This window comes from Elephantulus edwardii, unplaced genomic scaffold (assembly GCF_000299155.1).
Source record: "Elephantulus edwardii isolate Elephantulus edwardi_28Jun2011 unplaced genomic scaffold, EleEdw1.0 scaffold00274, whole genome shotgun sequence".
NCBI classification, from domain to species: Eukaryota; Metazoa; Chordata; class Mammalia; order Macroscelidea; family Macroscelididae; genus Elephantulus; species Elephantulus edwardii.
In genome coordinates, this window is record NW_006400024.1 from 1718286 (window position 1) to 1737221 (window position 18936).

Below are 18936 nucleotides of genomic sequence, written 5' to 3' on the forward strand. Positions count from 1 at the left end.
CATCAAAAAGTTAAAAAAAATTATAATTGACTCTATAACCCAACATATCCAATAAATTGAAAAAGTACAGGGGGAAAAAACCTGACACCCTCTCAAAACCAGAAATTATAAAAATTAGGGCAGAAAGAGATGAAATAGAAATTAGAAAAACAATTGAAACCATCAACAAAACCAGGATTTGGTTCTTTGAAAAGGTCAATAAAATTGACAAACCACTAGCAAAACTAGCAAAGGAAAAGAAAGAAAAGACATAAATAATCCTACTAAGAGATGAAAGGGATAGTGTCACAACAGAACCAACTAAAATAAAAAGATTAACAAGGAATATTATGGATAAACTATACTCAAACAAATAGGAAAACCTAGAAGAAATGGAAAAACACTTGGAAATGCACAACTTACCTAAACTTACACAGACTGAAACTAAACACTTGAATACATCCATTACAAAAGGAGAACTTGAAAAGGTAATAAAACAACTTCCAGGGGAAAAAAAAACCAAACAACCTGGACCAGATGGCTTTACAGGTGAATTTTATCAAACATTCAGAGAAGAATTGTCAACAATACTACATAAACTATTTCAGAAAATAGAAAAAGATGGAATTCTCCCAGACTCGTTCTATGATGCAAACATATCCTTGATACTAAAGTCAGATAAAGTCATCACCAAATTAGAAAACTATAGGTCAATATCTCTCATGAACATAGGTGCAAAATCCTGAATAAAATCCTAGCCAATAAAATCCAATGATACCTAAAAAAAAATAATTCACCATGATAAAGTGGGATTCATAACAGGTATGCAAGGATGGTTCAACGTAAGAAAAACAGTCAATGTATTTCATCACATTAACAAAGCAAAGAACAAGAACCACATGATCATATCAGTTGCTGCAGAAAAGATATTTGACAAAATCAAACATCCTTTCCTGATTAAAACACTCAACAAAATAGGATTAGAGGGGTATTTCCTCAACATAGTAAAAAGTATATATGCAAAACCATGAGCCAACATCGTTCTCAATGGAGAAAGATTAAAGGCATTTCCTTTGAAAACAGGAACTAGACAAGGATGCCCACTATTATTGGCGCAGGATAGAGCAGGGTTTAGGGCTGTTGTGCATAGGTTCGCTATGAGTTGAAAACGACTCGACGGCACATAACAACAACAACAATTCAATATTGTATTGGAAATCCTAACAACAGCAATAAGACAAGAGAAGGTAATTAGAGGCATACTAATCAGCAAAAAGGAGGTAAAATTATCTCTATATGCAGATGATATGATAGTATACTTAGAAAACCCTAAAGACTCAACAAGAAAACTACTGGACATAGATAACCAATTCAACAAAGTAGCAGGATATAAGATCAACATACAAAAATCAGTTGGATTTCATTCGAATCCACCAGATGCTCTGCTAAAGAAGGAGAGAAAATCTCCTCCTGTACCAGTCAGATCCAATTTGACAGTACACACACATACAAAAAAATAATAAAAAATTTAAAAAATAAAAAAATTTGTTTCTCTATGGCGACAAAGAGAATACAGAACTGGAGCTAAGAAAAACAATACCCATGACAATAGCTAATCACAAGACTAAATACTTGGGAGTAAATCTAACCAGAAACATAAAATACCTATTCAAAGAAAATTACAAAGCATTACTACAAAAAACAAAAAGAGACCAGGAGAAATGGAAGAATATATCATGCTCATGGACAGGAAGACATAATATTGTGAAAATGAAAATCTTACCAAAGGCAATCTACAAGTTCAATGCAATGCCAATATAAATACCAATTTTCTTCTTCAAGGAGAAGTAAAAGGTAATTTACAATTTCATCTGGAATGGAAAGAGACCCTGAATAAGCAAAGCTCTCCTGAAAAAGAGAAACAAGAGAGTAGGCATCTCACTCCCTGATAAATCCTACTACACAGCCATGGTGGTCAAAACATCATGGTAGTGGTACAGTGACGACACAAAGATCAATGGAATAGATTTGAGAACCCAGAAATCAGCTCATCTACCTACACAACTGAATTTTGACAAGGAAGTTATATCACTTACGTGGGGAAATGAAAGCCTCTTTAACAAAAGGTGTCAGCAAAACTTGAAAACTATCTGTAAAAAACTCAAGCAAGACCCACACCTCACACCATACACAAAAACAAACTCAAAGGGGATTAATGACCTAGGAGTAAAACTAAGGACAATAAACTTCATCAAAGAAAAGCTTGGAAGAACTCTAGAAGCCCTAATCTGCAACATGAATCTCCCAAGCATCCTGAAAAACCTACAACCAGGAGAGAATAAAATAGATGAATGGGATCTTCTAAGAATCAAATCCCTATGCACATCCAAAAAGTTTTTCAATGGGATAAAAAGGAAAGCCACAGACTGGGAAAGAACATTTGGTAATGACATGTCTGATAAGTGACTTATATCTTGTAAGATGTTGTTATGTGCCGTCGAGTCACCTGTGTCTCATATTGTGCCAATCTTATTGTCTTTGACACACCTACCTCCATTACCCCAGTCACTGAATCAATCCATCTCATTGAGTATCTTCCTCTCCTGCATTGTCCCTCCACCCTCCCACCCATGACATCCCTCTCCAAGGACTGATCCTCCTTGCAACTTGTCCAAAGTATGTTATATATAAGGAATACTCATAAAGAATTTTTAGAATACTCCAGAACCTCAACAAGATAAAGTTAAACAATCCAATTGCAAAATGGGCACAGGATATGAACAGACACTTCACCAAAGAAGACATTCAGAAGGTGAACCAACACAAGAAATGTTCAAAATCCCTAGCTCCAAGAGAGATGCAAATCAAAACAGCTATGAGATATCATCTCACCCCAGGAACAATGGCAAAGAGCAGCATACAACAAATGCTGGCAAGGTTGTGGAGAAACTAGAACCCTTATTCACTGTTGGTGGGGGTGTAAAATGGTGCAACTACTCTGGAAGGCAGTATGGCGCTTTCTCTAAATGTTGGAAATAGAAATACTATTTGACCCAGCAATTGCAATACAGGGAATATTGTTGTTGTTGATTGCCTTTGAGTCAAGCACGACTCATAGCGACGCTATGAACAAAAGGCCTGAAGCCCCTCCACAACTATCAACATTTACCAAAACTCATTGAGTTTCCAGAGGCATGTTATTTAGGAGGTGGATGCCACTTCTGCTTCCAAACTTGTCATAGTATGTTAGGTGCCATTTAACCACCCGACATGTATTAGCAACCCTATGTAGAGCAGCTCTGAACCCTTCCCTGTCCTGAGCCAGTCTCACTAACCCCAACACACAAACCTCATTTCCCCAGTTACTCTATCAGTCCATCTCATCCGGGGTCTTCCTCTCCTACGCTGTCTGTCCACCCTTCTGAGCATGATGTCCTTCTCCCGGCACCCAGATATATACACACCTATGTTATTCTAAGGTATAAAGAGACTGCTAAATACAGCCAGAAATGTAAATATGAACAGGATAAAATTGATTAATGGGGCCCTCTAAAGGTGAAATCTGTCTGTGCCTCAAAAACTTTTCCAACAGGGTGAAAAGAAAACCTACTGACTGAGAACAAAAATTTGGTAAACCATCTCAGACAAGAGTCTTATAACAAAAGTCTACAGAATACTCCCGAGCTTCCACAAGAAAAATACTGATAACCCAAATACAAAATGGGCAAAAGACATGGAAAGAATTTTTATAGAGGAAGGTATTTGAATGGCAAACAGACACACGAGGAAATACTCAAAATCACTGGCAATACAAGAGATGCAAATCAAAACCACAATGACATACCATCTCACTTCAGTAACAGTGGCAAGGTTTAACAGGGAAGCAGCAAGTAATAAATGTTAGAGAGCATGTGATGAGATAGGAACTCTTATACATTGTTGGTGGGATTGTAAAATGAAAGAACCACTCTGGAAGGATGTTTGACACTTGTTAAAAAAGCTGAACATACAAATTCCATATGACCCAGCTATTCCACTACTTGGAATATACTCTGAGAAAATGAAAACTGAGGCACAATCAGAAACTTGTACACCAGTATTCATAGTAGCGTTATTCACCATCATAAGCACATGGAAACAGCCCAGATACCCAACCACAAATGAATGGATTGAGATATTATGGTAAATTCACACAATGTAATGCTATGCAGCATGCAGGAGCAATGATTTTATAAATTACTACCTGACTTGAGAGGGACTGGAGAGCATTATGCTGAGTGAACTAACTAACTCAGTCCCATTATTATAGAATAAGGTTCCAACGGCTGGGGGGTGTCAGTGGAAGCAGAGGGATGAGGATGTCCAGGGAGAGGAAAGGGTTAATCATGGGGTTGTACAATTTGATGGAGGTGGTGAGGGAAATTAGAAGAATCTGTATTTGAATTTTGTAATAAATTAGTATAACAATAAAATTTAAAACACACACACACACACCAAACCCAAATGAATGGATAGAGAAGCTATGGTATATCCACAAAATGAAATGTTACACAGCACTGAAAAATAAGGACCTCGTAAAATATTATACAAAATAGTTGATTGATACTGGAGGACATTATGCTGAGTGAGTGAAATATCTCAGTCATAAAAAAAAACATATATTGCATAATGCCACTATTATAAAACAGGAGTGGCAGGGGGTTTGGGAGGAAACTAAGAAAAGGGGAGAAATAATGAACAGATGAGGGAAATAAATGTCTAAAAGAAATATATGATTAGGTATTATTTGCATGACAACAGGCAAGAATAAGAGGTGCATAGCAAAGTGGACTTGGGGGCTTGAGGCGGGAGGAAAATGTGAAACAATGAAAGAATCTTTGTAAAGAGAAAAGTGAACTGGGGGTAGAGAGAAAAATATGTAACAATGAATGAATGGAAATTCAAGTTTTCTATAAACTTTAGTTAAAATAACAATAAAATAACTTTTGAAATAAAATAGTTTTTTAAAATATGATCTTTTCTTAAAAAGTTAAACCAGGCGAGCTCTGGTGGCCTAGTGGCAAGAAGCTGCAACTGCAATTTCAGAGATGCACGGTTCGAATCCCCCAGATGCTCTGCTGGAGAAGGAGGGACAATCTCCTCCTGTACCAGTCAGATCTGATTTGACGGTACACACAAAAAATAATGAAATAAAATAAATTTTTAAAAAGCGGGGGAAAGTTAAACCAATTATTGAGCAGAGATCATCTGAGGCCAGTGGTGGCATGACAGGATGGGGCTCTGGGTGGGTACCAGAACCTTTCACTGAGTGTCATGACTGGCACAACAGGACAACGTCTCAGATGAGGGTGACAGCTCGGCTGGATCCACGTATGCTGGTATCCGATGCTCCACACTTGGCCCAACGGCCTGAAGCTGAGACACGGTGGGAAATGCTTTCTTCCGTTGCCACTGCTTGTTAGCTCCAAACCCAGGAGCTTTAAGCAAGACGTGGCGGAAGTGGAGGGGTTAGGGTCTCTATCTGAAAGACGATGGTGGAGACAGGTGTAAAATGTTTTCTTTATCGCCACTGGAATTAGGATAGGACAGGGTTCAGGGTGGTTGTTCACAGGATCACTATGAGTCATATCCGACCCAACAGCATCTAACAACAATCACGTGTGTAGAATAGATGTTGCCTTTCTCCATCCCCACGACCATCAACACATTCAAGTCCGTTGTTACGGCTGCCGTGCTGACCCAAGTCGCTGAGGACTTCCCGCCTGTTCACTGACCCCCTACTATTCCAAACATGAGGTCCTTTTCTCCTGACTGGTCCTTCCTAACGATGCCTCCAAAGGAAGCAAGTCCTCTTGGCATCGTCGAAAACCCAAAACCAAATGCTCAAACTTATTGCTACCGCATAGGTCCCAACCCACGTGTTTCTGAGCCTGTCGACCATAAAAAGGACACGGCCCATCTTTTCCGGAGGAGCAGCTGGTGGATTTGAACCACTGGAGCTGCAGCTGTCAGCTAACAGTACCACACACTCCTGCTATTTCTAAACGGCAGCTTTGCGGTGGATCTTCTGCTCTGTCCGTTCTCCTGACAGTCCACAAACATTCAGTACTCCTCACCAACACCACACACTGAATGCATCAAGGCAGATCTGGGAAAGTTTTATTCAATCATAAAAACCCGACATTTCGAATGTGTCCTGGGGAATGGAAAACTCAATCAAAGCGTCGTAATTAGTCTACTGTCGGCAAAGAGCTCGTGCGGAGACTGTCTCCAGCGTGGACGGAGAGGGCACCCGCTCTGGGCAGGAAGGGACAACCAACAGAAGGAAGGCATTGCTGGTGATCTGGACTTGGTCACTGACTTAAAACAGGTAACCAGTAGACTTTTATTACACAATAAAGTTATATATGTGTTCATAACTGTACTAATACAACGTATAGTCTTTCTCTCGAACAATGGAAGCAGCTCTATTTAAGGATAGATTTTTCTCTCCAGGCTTATAAGCAATTTTTTTTAATAGTATCATGGCTATAAAACACAAGAAAGAAAGAATTTCCTGCATTTCCCCCAAAAGGTCCCTGTAATTGAGAGTTTGCACGGCACAGCAATAAGCATGTAGACTGGATGGCTCCCACCCAGCTGTTTAACTTTTCCTTTTCAGGACGGTCTCCATAAACGAAACCGGAGGACAGAGTTCCCCCAACAGTTTACATTGAAAAAGTGAAAATCCTATGAGTGTCACTGGGTCTGATTTTCATCATTTTTCCCTGTGACAAAAATCCATTGCTCTGGCTGGTAGCAAAACCAATGACAGTCATTTAAAATGTCTCTGATCGTCTGGTTCTACTCACCACTCAGGACAGGAGGAGGCTGAAATTAGGTGTTCGCAAGAGCTGGCCAGCTTCCTGTCTTCCACTGTCCTTACAGCAATGTGGGGGATTTCCACCTAAAACTGAAATCTAATACCCGAGTACAAAAATACATCTCTGTCAGAAAAATTAAAGTTTACCTGCGGGGCTATCCCAGCCTCGAGATTCATCAGGGAGTTAATTAAGTGGTTAGTACCAGCATGGGGAGAAATGACCTGTCTATTAAGTTTGAGGGAATAAACACACACACAGAGGTCGGTGATCAGGCTCTGAGACAGGACTCTGTGGACACCGCAGAATGCCCCCAGACCAGGGGTCAGCTGTGTCTGCAGGGCTAAGGGTCTCATTAATCTCACATCAATTCCACATCAATTCCACACTGATTCCATTCGTTATTCAGCTGGTAGGTATGCTTTGGCCTAATAACAATGGCAACCTTTTCTTCCCAAACTTTCTCTGCAAATACTGTCCCTTTGATCTTGTACAGCTGGTCCTGGGTGTCGTTGTTCACCTTCTAGGCCTGTCTGCTGGTTGGTTGAGAGTCAGAGAGGTGGGCTGAGTAATAGGCTCAAAGTGGATAAGACGCATATTCTGGGGGGCGGGGGGGTCCACCAGCCTCCATCAGGAAGCATGCCAGGTTGTTTCCACTATGGGAGCAGTTTCCACATTTTGCCCCTTCTCTTCAGGACCCTCCCCTGGGAGCCTTCTTAGAGCCCTCAGTGGTGGCAGGTGGGCACCACCTCATTCCGGTCCCGGGCTGCTGGAAGCTGATGTTCATGGCCTCCACGTGTCTGCTAGACTAATTTTCTGTGTGCATCTTTGTTTTTCTTCCCTTCTTCTTGTTCTGGATACGATTATTATTGTTGTTAGATGCTGCTGAGTCCATAGTGACCCAACCAACAACAGACCTGAGCCCCGTGCTCTCCGGCGCCATCCTCATCCCTGACACACTTGTGCCCACTGCTGCCGTCAGTCTCTGAGCCGCTCCGTCTCGTGGAAGGTCTTCCTCTCTGTCGCTGACCCTCACCTTACCCAGCATGATGTCCCTCTCCAAGGAGCAGCCTCCCCTGGCAACATGCCCCAAGAATGCAAGACAAAGCATCCTCATCTGTGCTTCTGTGGAGAGGCTGTGCTTTGTTGAAGACGTATCTGTTCTTTTAGTCAACTACGGGTTCAGTACTCTTCTCCAACACCTCAACTCAAAGGCATCATTGTTCCTTCTGTCATCCATAGTCATTGCCCAGTTCTCAGATGCAGAGCAAGTGACCGAAGAGACTGTTGTCTGAATCAGGCACATCTTGGTCCTCAAACTGACATCACTTTCCTCACTGTTCCTGGGGGAGTCTATAGTCAAGGACCTCTCCAAATTTCTGAGAAACTATGATGTCAGTTTGAGGTCTGAACAGGGAAGACCTGTCTTTGTACCTGAGATGAAGTATAACCAAACTTTGAGCATTTAAGATGCAGTGGGGTTTAAATGGTGACAGTGGGTTGACAAGGTGCCACCTCTGAGACCCTGGCCCCTCCCCACAGCTCTGGCCCCTGCTGTCCAGTGGCTGCCCTTCCTAGACCCTGGAGCCTCCCTCAATATCTCTCCTTCTCAGGCACCTCACAAAACAACCTGGGTAGAAAACCCCATTCCTGCCTCCCACCCTGAAAGAGGCCATCAGGGAACCCTGCTGCAGAAACAGAGATGTTTCTGTCTCCTCTCTTATGGCCCAGAACATTCCAGGGATCCAAAATAGTGTTATGAAAACTCTCTTGCAAGCTCAATTCTCAGAGTGACTGTGATAAAAATTAAAGGCTGTGCTGAGCACAGGTGAGTGATCAAAACCAGAGAAACCTGTCATCCTCGCCGCTGCAGCCACGGCCAGCCCTGTGAGGGACAGTCCTCCACAGGGTTTTCTGTCAGGGGCTACTTTGGGGATGTAGGCAACCAGGCATCTCTCCAAGAACACATCTGGCTGGACTTCAGCCTCTAACCTTCTTGTTAGAGTGGTGGCCTGCTTTTATTTGACATACCGGTGACCTTTCCCCTGACAGACTGGAGCATTTTTCTGCTCTCTGAGGTACCTAGAAAGGCTGCACCCGAAATCCCACCAGCAGACGCTCTAGCCAACAGTCTTGGTTCTCCAGGCTTAGAGGCTGAAGCCCAAGCTCAGCGTGCCAGCCCCGGGAGGAGGCCTTCTCTCTGTTGATTGTGGGAGAAGGTCCTTGTCACCTCTTCACATCTGAGGGTTTGGTGTTTACAGATGGAGCTCAATAACTACAGACTTCACTGTGGACCACACCTCAACATCTTGGAAAGAAAAATCCTCACAACTGAACCCATAAACAGCATCACAATAAAGGGAGAAAAGACTGAAATTGTCAAGGATTCACATTTACTTAGATCCACAATCTAGGAAGCTCTGGCGGCCGACTACTGGGAAGAGACTGCACTGCAACCCCAAAGGCACATGGTTCGAACCCACCAGCTGCTCCACAGCAGAGCGACCCTGTGAACCAAAGATCTGAACCCTGTTCTATGCTGCGCCATCCTCACACTTCCAGACACACAAGAGTCCATGGCAGCAGTCACTGTATCAAGGGACGTCCAGCCTGGGTTTTACCACTACACCACTAACCATGTGTCCATCAGGTGTTCAAAGCGAGAAGGATGTTTCCTCCCGTGCAATTTACTGCCTCTGAAAACTCCCTCAAGGGTTAGCTACGGGTCTGTTCTGACCCAGCAGCACACAACAGTAACCCCAGATCCTCAGTCCACACCCACAGAAGCTGCTGCTGTTAGAGGCCACTGAGTGAACGCTCTGAAGAAGAGATCTGCACACGCCCTATCCTGCACCGTCCTCAGGATCTCGCCTTGTCCAAGCTCAGGCGGCAGCCACTGTCTCAGCCCATCTCCTTCACGCTCCTCCTCTCCCTCGCTGACCCTTCACCTTTCCCCGCAGGATGTCCTTCTGCAAGGACTGGACCCTCAACACGCCCAACAACATAACAACATGCCCAAAGGCAGTTCCGCTACCTCTGCCGTTAGGGAACACCATGGTCCACGGAAGCAGCAGTCAAGAAGTCAAACAAAGCTTCACAATGGGCACGTCTGCTGTCCAGGACCCCTTTCCAGAGTTAAAGAGCACTGGTGTCAGTATAAAGACCAAGGTGCACATAAGCCAAGCCATCGCATTTGTATTTCTTCCTTTGCATGTGAAAGCTGGGTATGAGTAAAGAAAACCAAAGAGAAATTGGCAGCTTCCGATTGTAGTGTTGTTGGCTGTACTGTGGAACACCAAAAGAACATACAAATCTATCTTGGTGCTCATTGCAGAAGTGCACCTCACACCGTTATGTCAAAGGCTGAGAGTCGCAGCCCCGCTGAGCAAACAAGAATTTTGGTTGTGGTGTAGGGAACACGGTGCAGTGAATGGCACATACCGTCACCAAAAGCCAGAACTTGAACATGCTCGTCTCCTTGCCCCTACTGCATTTATGGTCTCCTGATGTCACTGGTTCTTAAATTAGAAATTTGAGTAAAATATTGACCCCCCCCCCAGAAGCCACACAGACTGCTAGTGTGACCAAAACCCAGCACCAACCCTACCCCTTTTAGATATTACTAAGCGAGACCTTCAGGCTCTGCCTCGCAGAAATAGCTCTCGTAGAAGCAGACGGAAGGAGCCAGCCTGCACACGCACATCACAACCTCGTTGCGGCTTCTCAATGCTGACAGAGACGTGTGTTCCCAGGAGGAATGGCACGGGGTGGGGGGGGAGCACCCGCAGGAGAGGAAGGTCCTGGAGAGCCTGTGGCAACACGCTGTCTCCTGGAGACCTGGCCTGTGGCAACACGCTGTCTCCTGGAGACCTGGCCTCCTCTTCACTTGCTCAGAGCTCGCTCGCCTCTGCCGTCTGTGGTCAGCGAGCTCAGATCTCCCCTCCTCACGCCAGCTGCCCTTCCTCTCAGATTGGGCCCCTCGCCAGCCGTGCCAGGCATGGTACTCTTTGCCAACACCGTCGGTCAAACACACCCGCTCTTCTTCTCCCTTCCCTTTGCACAGCAGGTTCTCTCGGGCGAGGCAGGACGCTGGAGACCAGGGTCAGCGCAGCCAGGAAAGAGCCTGGGGGGTTAGTGTCTCAGAGATCAGGCTGCCAGCTGAAAGCCAGGGTCCTGCTGCATCGCGACGGTGTGGAGGGGCAGGGCCAGCCCTTTCCTAATGATTCACTGGTGAGGGCCAGATGCGCTGACTGGACGCCACAGCAGTGGCCAGGGTTTTTCTCACGCATTGCAGGACCCTGGACCTTATAGTGATGGCAATAGTATGAAAGTGACTCCACGTACAGCTGACCAAGGACCTGAGCCAGCACCATCCCTGCTGCCAGAAGGCCTGGTCCAGGACTGTCCCTGCTGACCAGAGACCCTGTCCAGCACTGTCCCTGCTGCCTGAAGGCTTGGTCCAGGACTGTCCCTGCTGACCACAGACCCTGTCCAGCACTGTCCCTGCTGCCTGAAGGCCTGGTCCAGGACTGTCCCTGCTGACCAGAGACCCTGTCCAGCAATGTCCCTGCTGACCAGAGACCTGGTGCAGCACTGTCCCTGCTGGCCAGAGATCCTGTCTAGCACTGTCCCTGCTGACGAGTTACCTGGTCCAGGACCATCTCTGAAGAATGGGGACATGGTCCAGGACGTTACCTGGTGCAGGATTGTTACTACTGACCAGGGACCTGGTCCAGGACCATCTCTGCTGAATGAGGACTTGGGCCAGGATTGTCACTGCTGACCAGGACCTGGTCCAGGACATTACTGCTGACCAGGGAGGGACCTGGTCCAACACTGTCCATCCATGACCTTCACTTCATCAGGATGTTTTTGATGACATCATCGTACGTGCCCTTCTCCAGCATGGTGCTCCTGGTGATGTCATCACGGAGGGTCCTCTTCCAGCAGGATGCCCCTGATGACATCATCACAGTTGGGCTCTCCTCAAGCTGGGTGCCTTCTGGTGATGTCATCACACACAGGTGTGGGGGAGGCGAGAGATTTGTGTCCCTACCCCAGCCTGATGTCTCCCAATGGCACATCCGGAGCAAGCGAGTCGTGTCCTGTTGGGATCCACAGGACTCCCACTGACTCCCGTCCACCTGTGGCCCTGGAAATGCTGGGGACGCGGCTTCAGCATCACACCAGGGCAGCCACCACAATGTGACACATGACAGAGGGGTAGGGGGCAGATCTGGACAAATTACTGCAGTTCTTCAGGCCCCAAACACACGCGTGAGCCTGGAGTTGCGGTTTGCCCAGCGGTGACGTTGTGAGGGTTGAGAGGCGCCATTGGGCATGTTCCAGAGTGCAGTACCTGACGAGCACGGCCTCTGCATTGTCCCGATCATCCCCTCAGAAAGCAGAGAGGTACGCTGGCTTCACCCAAAATACCTATTCGAATCTTTAAACAAGTCGCAGAGGCCCCAGGATAAACCCTTCCTCTGTTTAATAAATGCTGCATTTGGCAAAGTCTGTGTTTTATTTACTGTAACAGCTTAGTAAGCTGAGAACTGACACGCTTGCGATCCCACGTCCTGCAGTGTTTCGTTTCTTTCCCGAGAGGAGTTAGAAGTGAGCAAGGACACTCTCAGAGCAAGCTCCCCACCAGCAGCCCTTCCTCGCTGGAGGGCAGCAAGGCGTGCAAAGCCCCAAGTGGACTCCACTCCTTCCAAGAGGACCCACCTGGTCCCGCATCACCTGGCCCTTCCTGTCTCACCTGGCCCCTCAGACTGTCCATATGCACGCAGCACCCTGCAGACACTCACTCCTTGGAGTGACAAAGAAGTCCAGGGTCTCACAGGGGCCTAAATCAAGTGCCCTGAGCTCAGCCTTTTATGTGTTGTTTTTGTTAGGTGCTGTTGAGTCAAGCATGACTCATAGTGACCCTACAAACAAAAGATTGGAACCCTGTCCTGTCCTGCACCATCCTCACACTTCCTGACACACAAAAGCCCATTGCAGCAGTCACTGTGTCAGTCCACCTGCTTGAGGGTCTCCCTCTCCTTCACTGACCCTCCACCCTTCCAAGCATCATGTCCTTCTCCAAGTACGAGCCCCTCCTAGCAACATGTCCAAAGTATGTGAGGCCAAGTCTCATCATTCTTGCCTTCAAAGAGAACTCCGGCTGCACTCTCTCCAACACATATCTGTTAATTCTCTTTCCCGTCCATGGGATGTTCAGTGCTCTTCTCCAACTCCACAGCTCAAAGGTGGTCATTCTTTTCCTGTCATTCTTATTCACTGTCCAGCTCTCAGATGCATAGCAAGTAATAGGAAACACTAGGGCCTGAATCAGATGTATCTAAATCCTCAAACTGGTATCATTACTCCTCAGTAATTTGGAGAGGTGCTAACTACAGACTTTCCCAATGCAATGTGTCTCATTATTTCAGACTGCTGGTACCAAAGGTATTAATTGTGGATCCAAGCAATATGAAGCTATTGACAACTTCAATCTCTTCTCCATCCATCGTGATGCTGCCTATCTGGCCAATGATAAGAATCTCTGTTTTCTTGACATTAAGATGTAATTTATACTGAAGGCTGAATTCCTTGGTCTTCTACAACAAGTGTTTCAAGTCCTCCTCACTTTCAGCAAGCAAGGTTGTGTCATCTCCAGGTTATTGATGAGTCTTCCTCCAATCTTAACGCCATACTTCTCCTCATACAGTCCAGCTATTTTGGATAATTTGCTCAGAATACAGATTAAATAGGCATGGAGAGAGAATACAACTCCGATGCTCTCTCCTCTCAATTTTAAACCATGCAGTGTTCCCCTGCTCTGTCCTCACAACAGTCTCTTGGTCCAGGTATAGGTTCTGTATAAGCACAATTAAGTGTTCTGGGACTCCCATTCTCCTGAATGTCAGCCACAACTTCTCACAATCCACACAGTCAAATGCCTTTCCATAGTCAATAAAGCACAAATAGACATTCTTCTGATATTCCTTACTTTCCGCCAGGATCCATCAGACCTGAGTGATAGCTCTGGTCCCATAGACTCTTCTAAATCCTGCCTGAACTTCTGGCAGTTCCCTACCTATGTATTGTTCCAGTCATTTTTTTAATAATCTTCGTCAGTATCTTGCCTACACGTGATATTAATGATATTGTTCGACAATTTCTTCATTCAGTTGCATCACCTTTCTTGGGGATGGGAACAAATATGAAAGTCTTCCAATCCACTGGCCAGACATCTGTCTTCCAAATTTTCTGGCATAGACTAATGAGTGCATCCAAGGCAGCATCTGTTAACTGAAACAAGCCAACTGGTATCCCATTGATTCCTAAGGCCTTATTTTCACATGCAAGCAAAATCTTGCTAAAGATCATCTAAAAATGACTTGAAGAGTACATAGAGAACTTTCATAAATTCAAGCTGGGTTTAGAAAAAGCCATGTTGTTGTTGTTGATGATGACATTGAAGAAAATTAAATAAATTGAGGTTGAAAAAAAATTAAAATAGGTCCACAGGAACCAAGTTCTTGATCTTGAATCAATCCCATCAGAATTTCAAGATCATCTTAAGAATAGGTTTGAGGCATTGAACACCAATCATCAAAGACCAGATGAGTTGTGGAATGATATCAAGGTTATCATCCATCAAGAAAACAAAAGGTCATTAGAAAAACAGAGGAGAAAGAAAAAAAATCAAAATGGATGTGAAAAGAGACTCTAATGATTGCACTGAAGTGTCAAAAAGCCAAAACAAAAGAAAAACATGTCGAAGTGAAGAAAACTGAACAGAAGATTTCAAAGTGCAGCTGAGAGGACAAAGCAAAATATTATGATGGAATGTGCAGAGAGCTGAAACTGGAGAATAAAAAGGGAAGAACTCACTCTACATTTCTCAAGCCTTGGAAAACAAATTTAAGCTTAATGTCACAATATTGAAAGACGTTCTAAGAAACTGTGCTGCAATCCTGAAGGCACAGGTTCGAGGCCCCCAGCTGCTCTGTGGGAGAAAGATGGGCAATCTCTTCTTGTACGAGTACTGCCTCGGAAAACCTGCCGGAGGGTCAGCTATGGGTCAATTCTGACTCAACAACGACATAATGGGCAATATAATGAATGATCCAGAAAATATTAAAAAAGTTGGAGGAGTTACACAAAATCACTGTACCAGAAAGAAATTATTGACACTGAAATGTTTCAGGAATTACCATATGAACAGGAACCAGGGGTAATGAAGGAGGCAGTGGAAGCTGCATTGAAGACATTCCGTGCACAGGGAGGTTCATTTCTGGGGCTCTAGGAAGGAGGGCCATTGGGATTTATCACGCACATTCCCGCCACCATGGTGAATGGAGCAATTGAAACTGTGTCAAGGAGAGAATAAAAGCCATGAAGGTGTGTCCTGGAAGGAAGGAAGATACAATCTCCAGGAGCCATTAGTCTCAGGGACCTACTTCAATTTCATGTCTAAACACAACACCCAAGACGAACTGGGGACCAGGAAGTCCCTCCCCTCAGATTTTAGTCGTAATCACACTGTGGAATTTCATCACAGTGCAAATTGAAAGCGTTGGCAAAAAGCTAGTCCCCAGTAATCGATGGGGTATCAATCGACATGTTTCAGCCAACAGATGTAGCCTGACGTGCCCACCAGTCTCTGCCAGGAAATTAGGAAGAAGCCTACCGGGCCCACTGACAGGAAGAGATTCGTATTTGTTCCCAATCCCTAAAAAAAGTGCTCCAAATGAATGTGGAAATTATCAACCAGTATCACTGATAATCACATGCAAGCAAAACCTTTTTGGAGGTCACCTAAAATTGACTTGAAGAATACATAACCAATTGTTGTTGATTGCCTTCAAATCAAGCACGACTCATAAAGACCCTATGAACAAAAGGCCTGAAAGCCCCTCTACAACTATCCACATCTATCAAAATTCATAGAGTTGCTGGAGGCATGTTGTTTAGGAAGTGGATGCCACTCCTGCTTCCAAACCTGTCAGAGTAGGTTATTATTTTTATATGTCGTTGAGTCACCTGCAATGCATAGCAACCCTGTGTACAGCAGCTCTGAACCCTTCCGTGTCCTGAGCCAGTCTCACTGATTCTGACACACCAACCCCCCACCCCTCCAATCCCTGTATCAATCCATCTCCAAGCTGGGTTTAGAAGAAGTCATGGCACCCAGAATATCAGCTGATGTCAGGTGATGGGCCGCCCCCAGTCCACTTCGAGCTGGGCAAGCTCCAAGTGTGTGGCTGATGCCAGTGCCCCTCTGCCCAGGGAGTCCTGCCACTCGGAGAGATGTTGATTCTTCCATTTTCATGTCCCCCTGGGGCCCAGAGGTGAGCAGATTCCACCACACAGAGCACCCCCTGAACATTGTATGTCACTTTTGGGAACAGCCACAGCCCAGACCACACACGTTGATGTCCTCTCAGTCCCCCTCAGATGCGTTCTTGGATCGAGGGAGATCCGAGTCCCCAGCCAGGAATCGATGGCCGCTGCCCAGCTGAGGAGGATCACCTGTGGTGTAGCAGGCACCAACCTGAGGGTCACCGTGTGCCCGCTTCCCCTCCTCGGTTCTCGGGGCCAGTCACACCAGGACCGCTGGACCCCGGGTTTGCTGCCCCCTCCCCACGCTGAGCTAGCTGCAGTGCCCACTGCAGTGTGTGTGCGTGTAGGGAAGAGGCCTTCCCTCTGTGTCTTATTTCCACCACAAAAGTGACACTTGGTGGCATCCATGTGCTGGCGTACCGATACCAGGAGCAGTGGGAGGGCCCCGGTGACAAGCTTGCTGTCACTGCCAGGTGTCATCAGGTTGGTTCTGATGTGCCCATGTGCGAGTGTGAACCCTGCCCGGTTCTGGCCATCCTCACAGCCCCGGCTGTGTTTCAGGTCACGCTGGCTGTCCATGTGTATCCAGGACATGGTCACCGTGGAGGTCAGGTGCAGACATCACTGTGGCCAGCACCACAGGCTGCCTCAGAATCCTGGTCTCTCCTTGTGACAAAAACTTTTAAAAGTCTGTGATGGGTGTTTGTGCGTGTCAGTAAAGACATCGTTGTTAGGTGCCATCAAGTCAAGTGAGACTCACAGCAACCCTACAACCAACAGACCTGGGCCCTGTCCCATCCTGTGCCCTCCTCACCCATGGTGACCCTGTGAACAGATCTGAGCCCTGTCCCTTCCTGTGCCCTCCTCACCCACAGGGACCCTGTGAACAGCAGACTTGAGCCCTGTCCCATCCTACGCCTTCCTTTCAACCTCTGACACACTCGAGCCCTTTGCTGCAGTCCCTGTGTCAGTCCGTCGGGTTGAGGGTCTTCCTGTCTTTGGTGGCCCTCCGGCTTTCCAAGCACGACGTCCTTCACCAAAGAATTGCTGTTGTGTGCTGTCAAGTTAGAACTGACCCATAGTTGACCCTCCGGTGTGTTTTCAGATGCAGTAAATCACATGGGAAGAGACTGCCCATCCTTCTCAAAGAAGCAGTGGGTAGCTTTGAACCACATACCTTTGGGATTGCAGCAACTTCTTACTACTCTTCTATCAACAAGCCCAAAGTATGTGAGATGACACTTCACCAGCCTTGTCTCCAGAGCACTCTGGCTGCACCCTCTCCAAGACATATCTGTTCATTCTCTTAGCGTCCTTACGCTGTTCAGTGCTCTTCTCCGACACTGCAGCTCAAAGACATCAGTTCTTCAGTCATCCTTATTCTTTGCCCAGCTCTCAGATGCTTGGCAAGTGCCTGAGGAGGCCGTGGCCTGAATTGGGCACACAGGTCAATGCAATGACTTAGAGGTGGCCAGTGTGAGACATGCAGGCCCTGTGATGGAGTTCGGGCTATTTCCACGTCTAAGGACTCAGCTGCAGCATTCCAGGGGGCCCGGCACTCCTTGACACGTGTGGGTTACTCTGGGTCAGTGCCAATGCCATGGTGATTGCTATTATTGTTTAAATGGACTTCAGAACTGCCTTCATCGGGGAATAAAATGCTTATTCATTCTGGAATCTTCAAAGGTCAACAGTCTTAATTTAGGGAAAGGGCTGGGGGGCAGCTCCCCTGGGCAGGGCTACCTAGAGAGGACAGAGGAGGGGGCAGGACAGGGCAGAAGTCGTGTGGATGGAGGGCAGGACAGATGTCCGTGATGGGGCAGGTCAGTGCTGGGGCTGAGTCGTGTGGATGGAGGGCAGGACAGACATCCGTGGATGGGACAGGCCTGTGCTGGGGCTGAGTTGTGTGGATGGAGGGCAGGACAGACGTCCATGACGGGACAGGTCAGTGCTGGGGCTGAGTCGTGTGGATGGAGGGCAGGACAGATGTCCATGATGGAACAGGCCAGCTCTGGGGCTGAGTCGTGTGGATGGAGGGCAGGACAGACGTCCATGACGGGACAGGTCAGTGCTGGGGCTGAGTCGTGTGAATGGAGGGCAGGACAGACGTCCGTGGATGGGACAGGCCAGCTCCGGGGCTGAGTCTGTGTGTCCGAGCTGTGCCGTGCTCTTTGCTGACCTGGTTCTAGAAGCCATCGTGGAGGCACCACGCTACAAGCTGGAAAGTCAATAAGTAATTTCTTTTTCCCTTGCTGCTCTGTGGGTGACAAGGACAGCTTCCACACCTACACTGTGAGGGCCATGTCTGAGCGGGGCCGCATGAAAGCGGAGGGGATGGGAAAGCAGCTTGGGGGAGGGCGAGTGCTGAGCGGTGTTTTGAGGGCGCAGCTCGCAGCAGGCTGTCAGGGGAATTCCATTTAAAAACACGGAGAGTTCCCGTGTGAAAAACAATGCTTATGAGCTCTGTAAGAAAAGAAGTAGAAAAGAAAAATTTTATTTGAAAACAAACAAACAAACTACCTGGAGTATTTCCAGGGTGAAGGGAGCATTCACACATCTTGAGTCTAAATTTAACCTGTTGCCAGCAACTGCTTTTGAGAGATCTCCTCAGACACCATGGTACTGGATGGACCCAGAGAATGCACACAACTCCTGAGCCTGGAGTGGGGTGCTCACCCGCCCATCCTTCCATCCCTCTATCCCTCCTTCCCTCCATCCATCCATCCATCCACCCATCGCTCCATCCATCCATCCATCCATC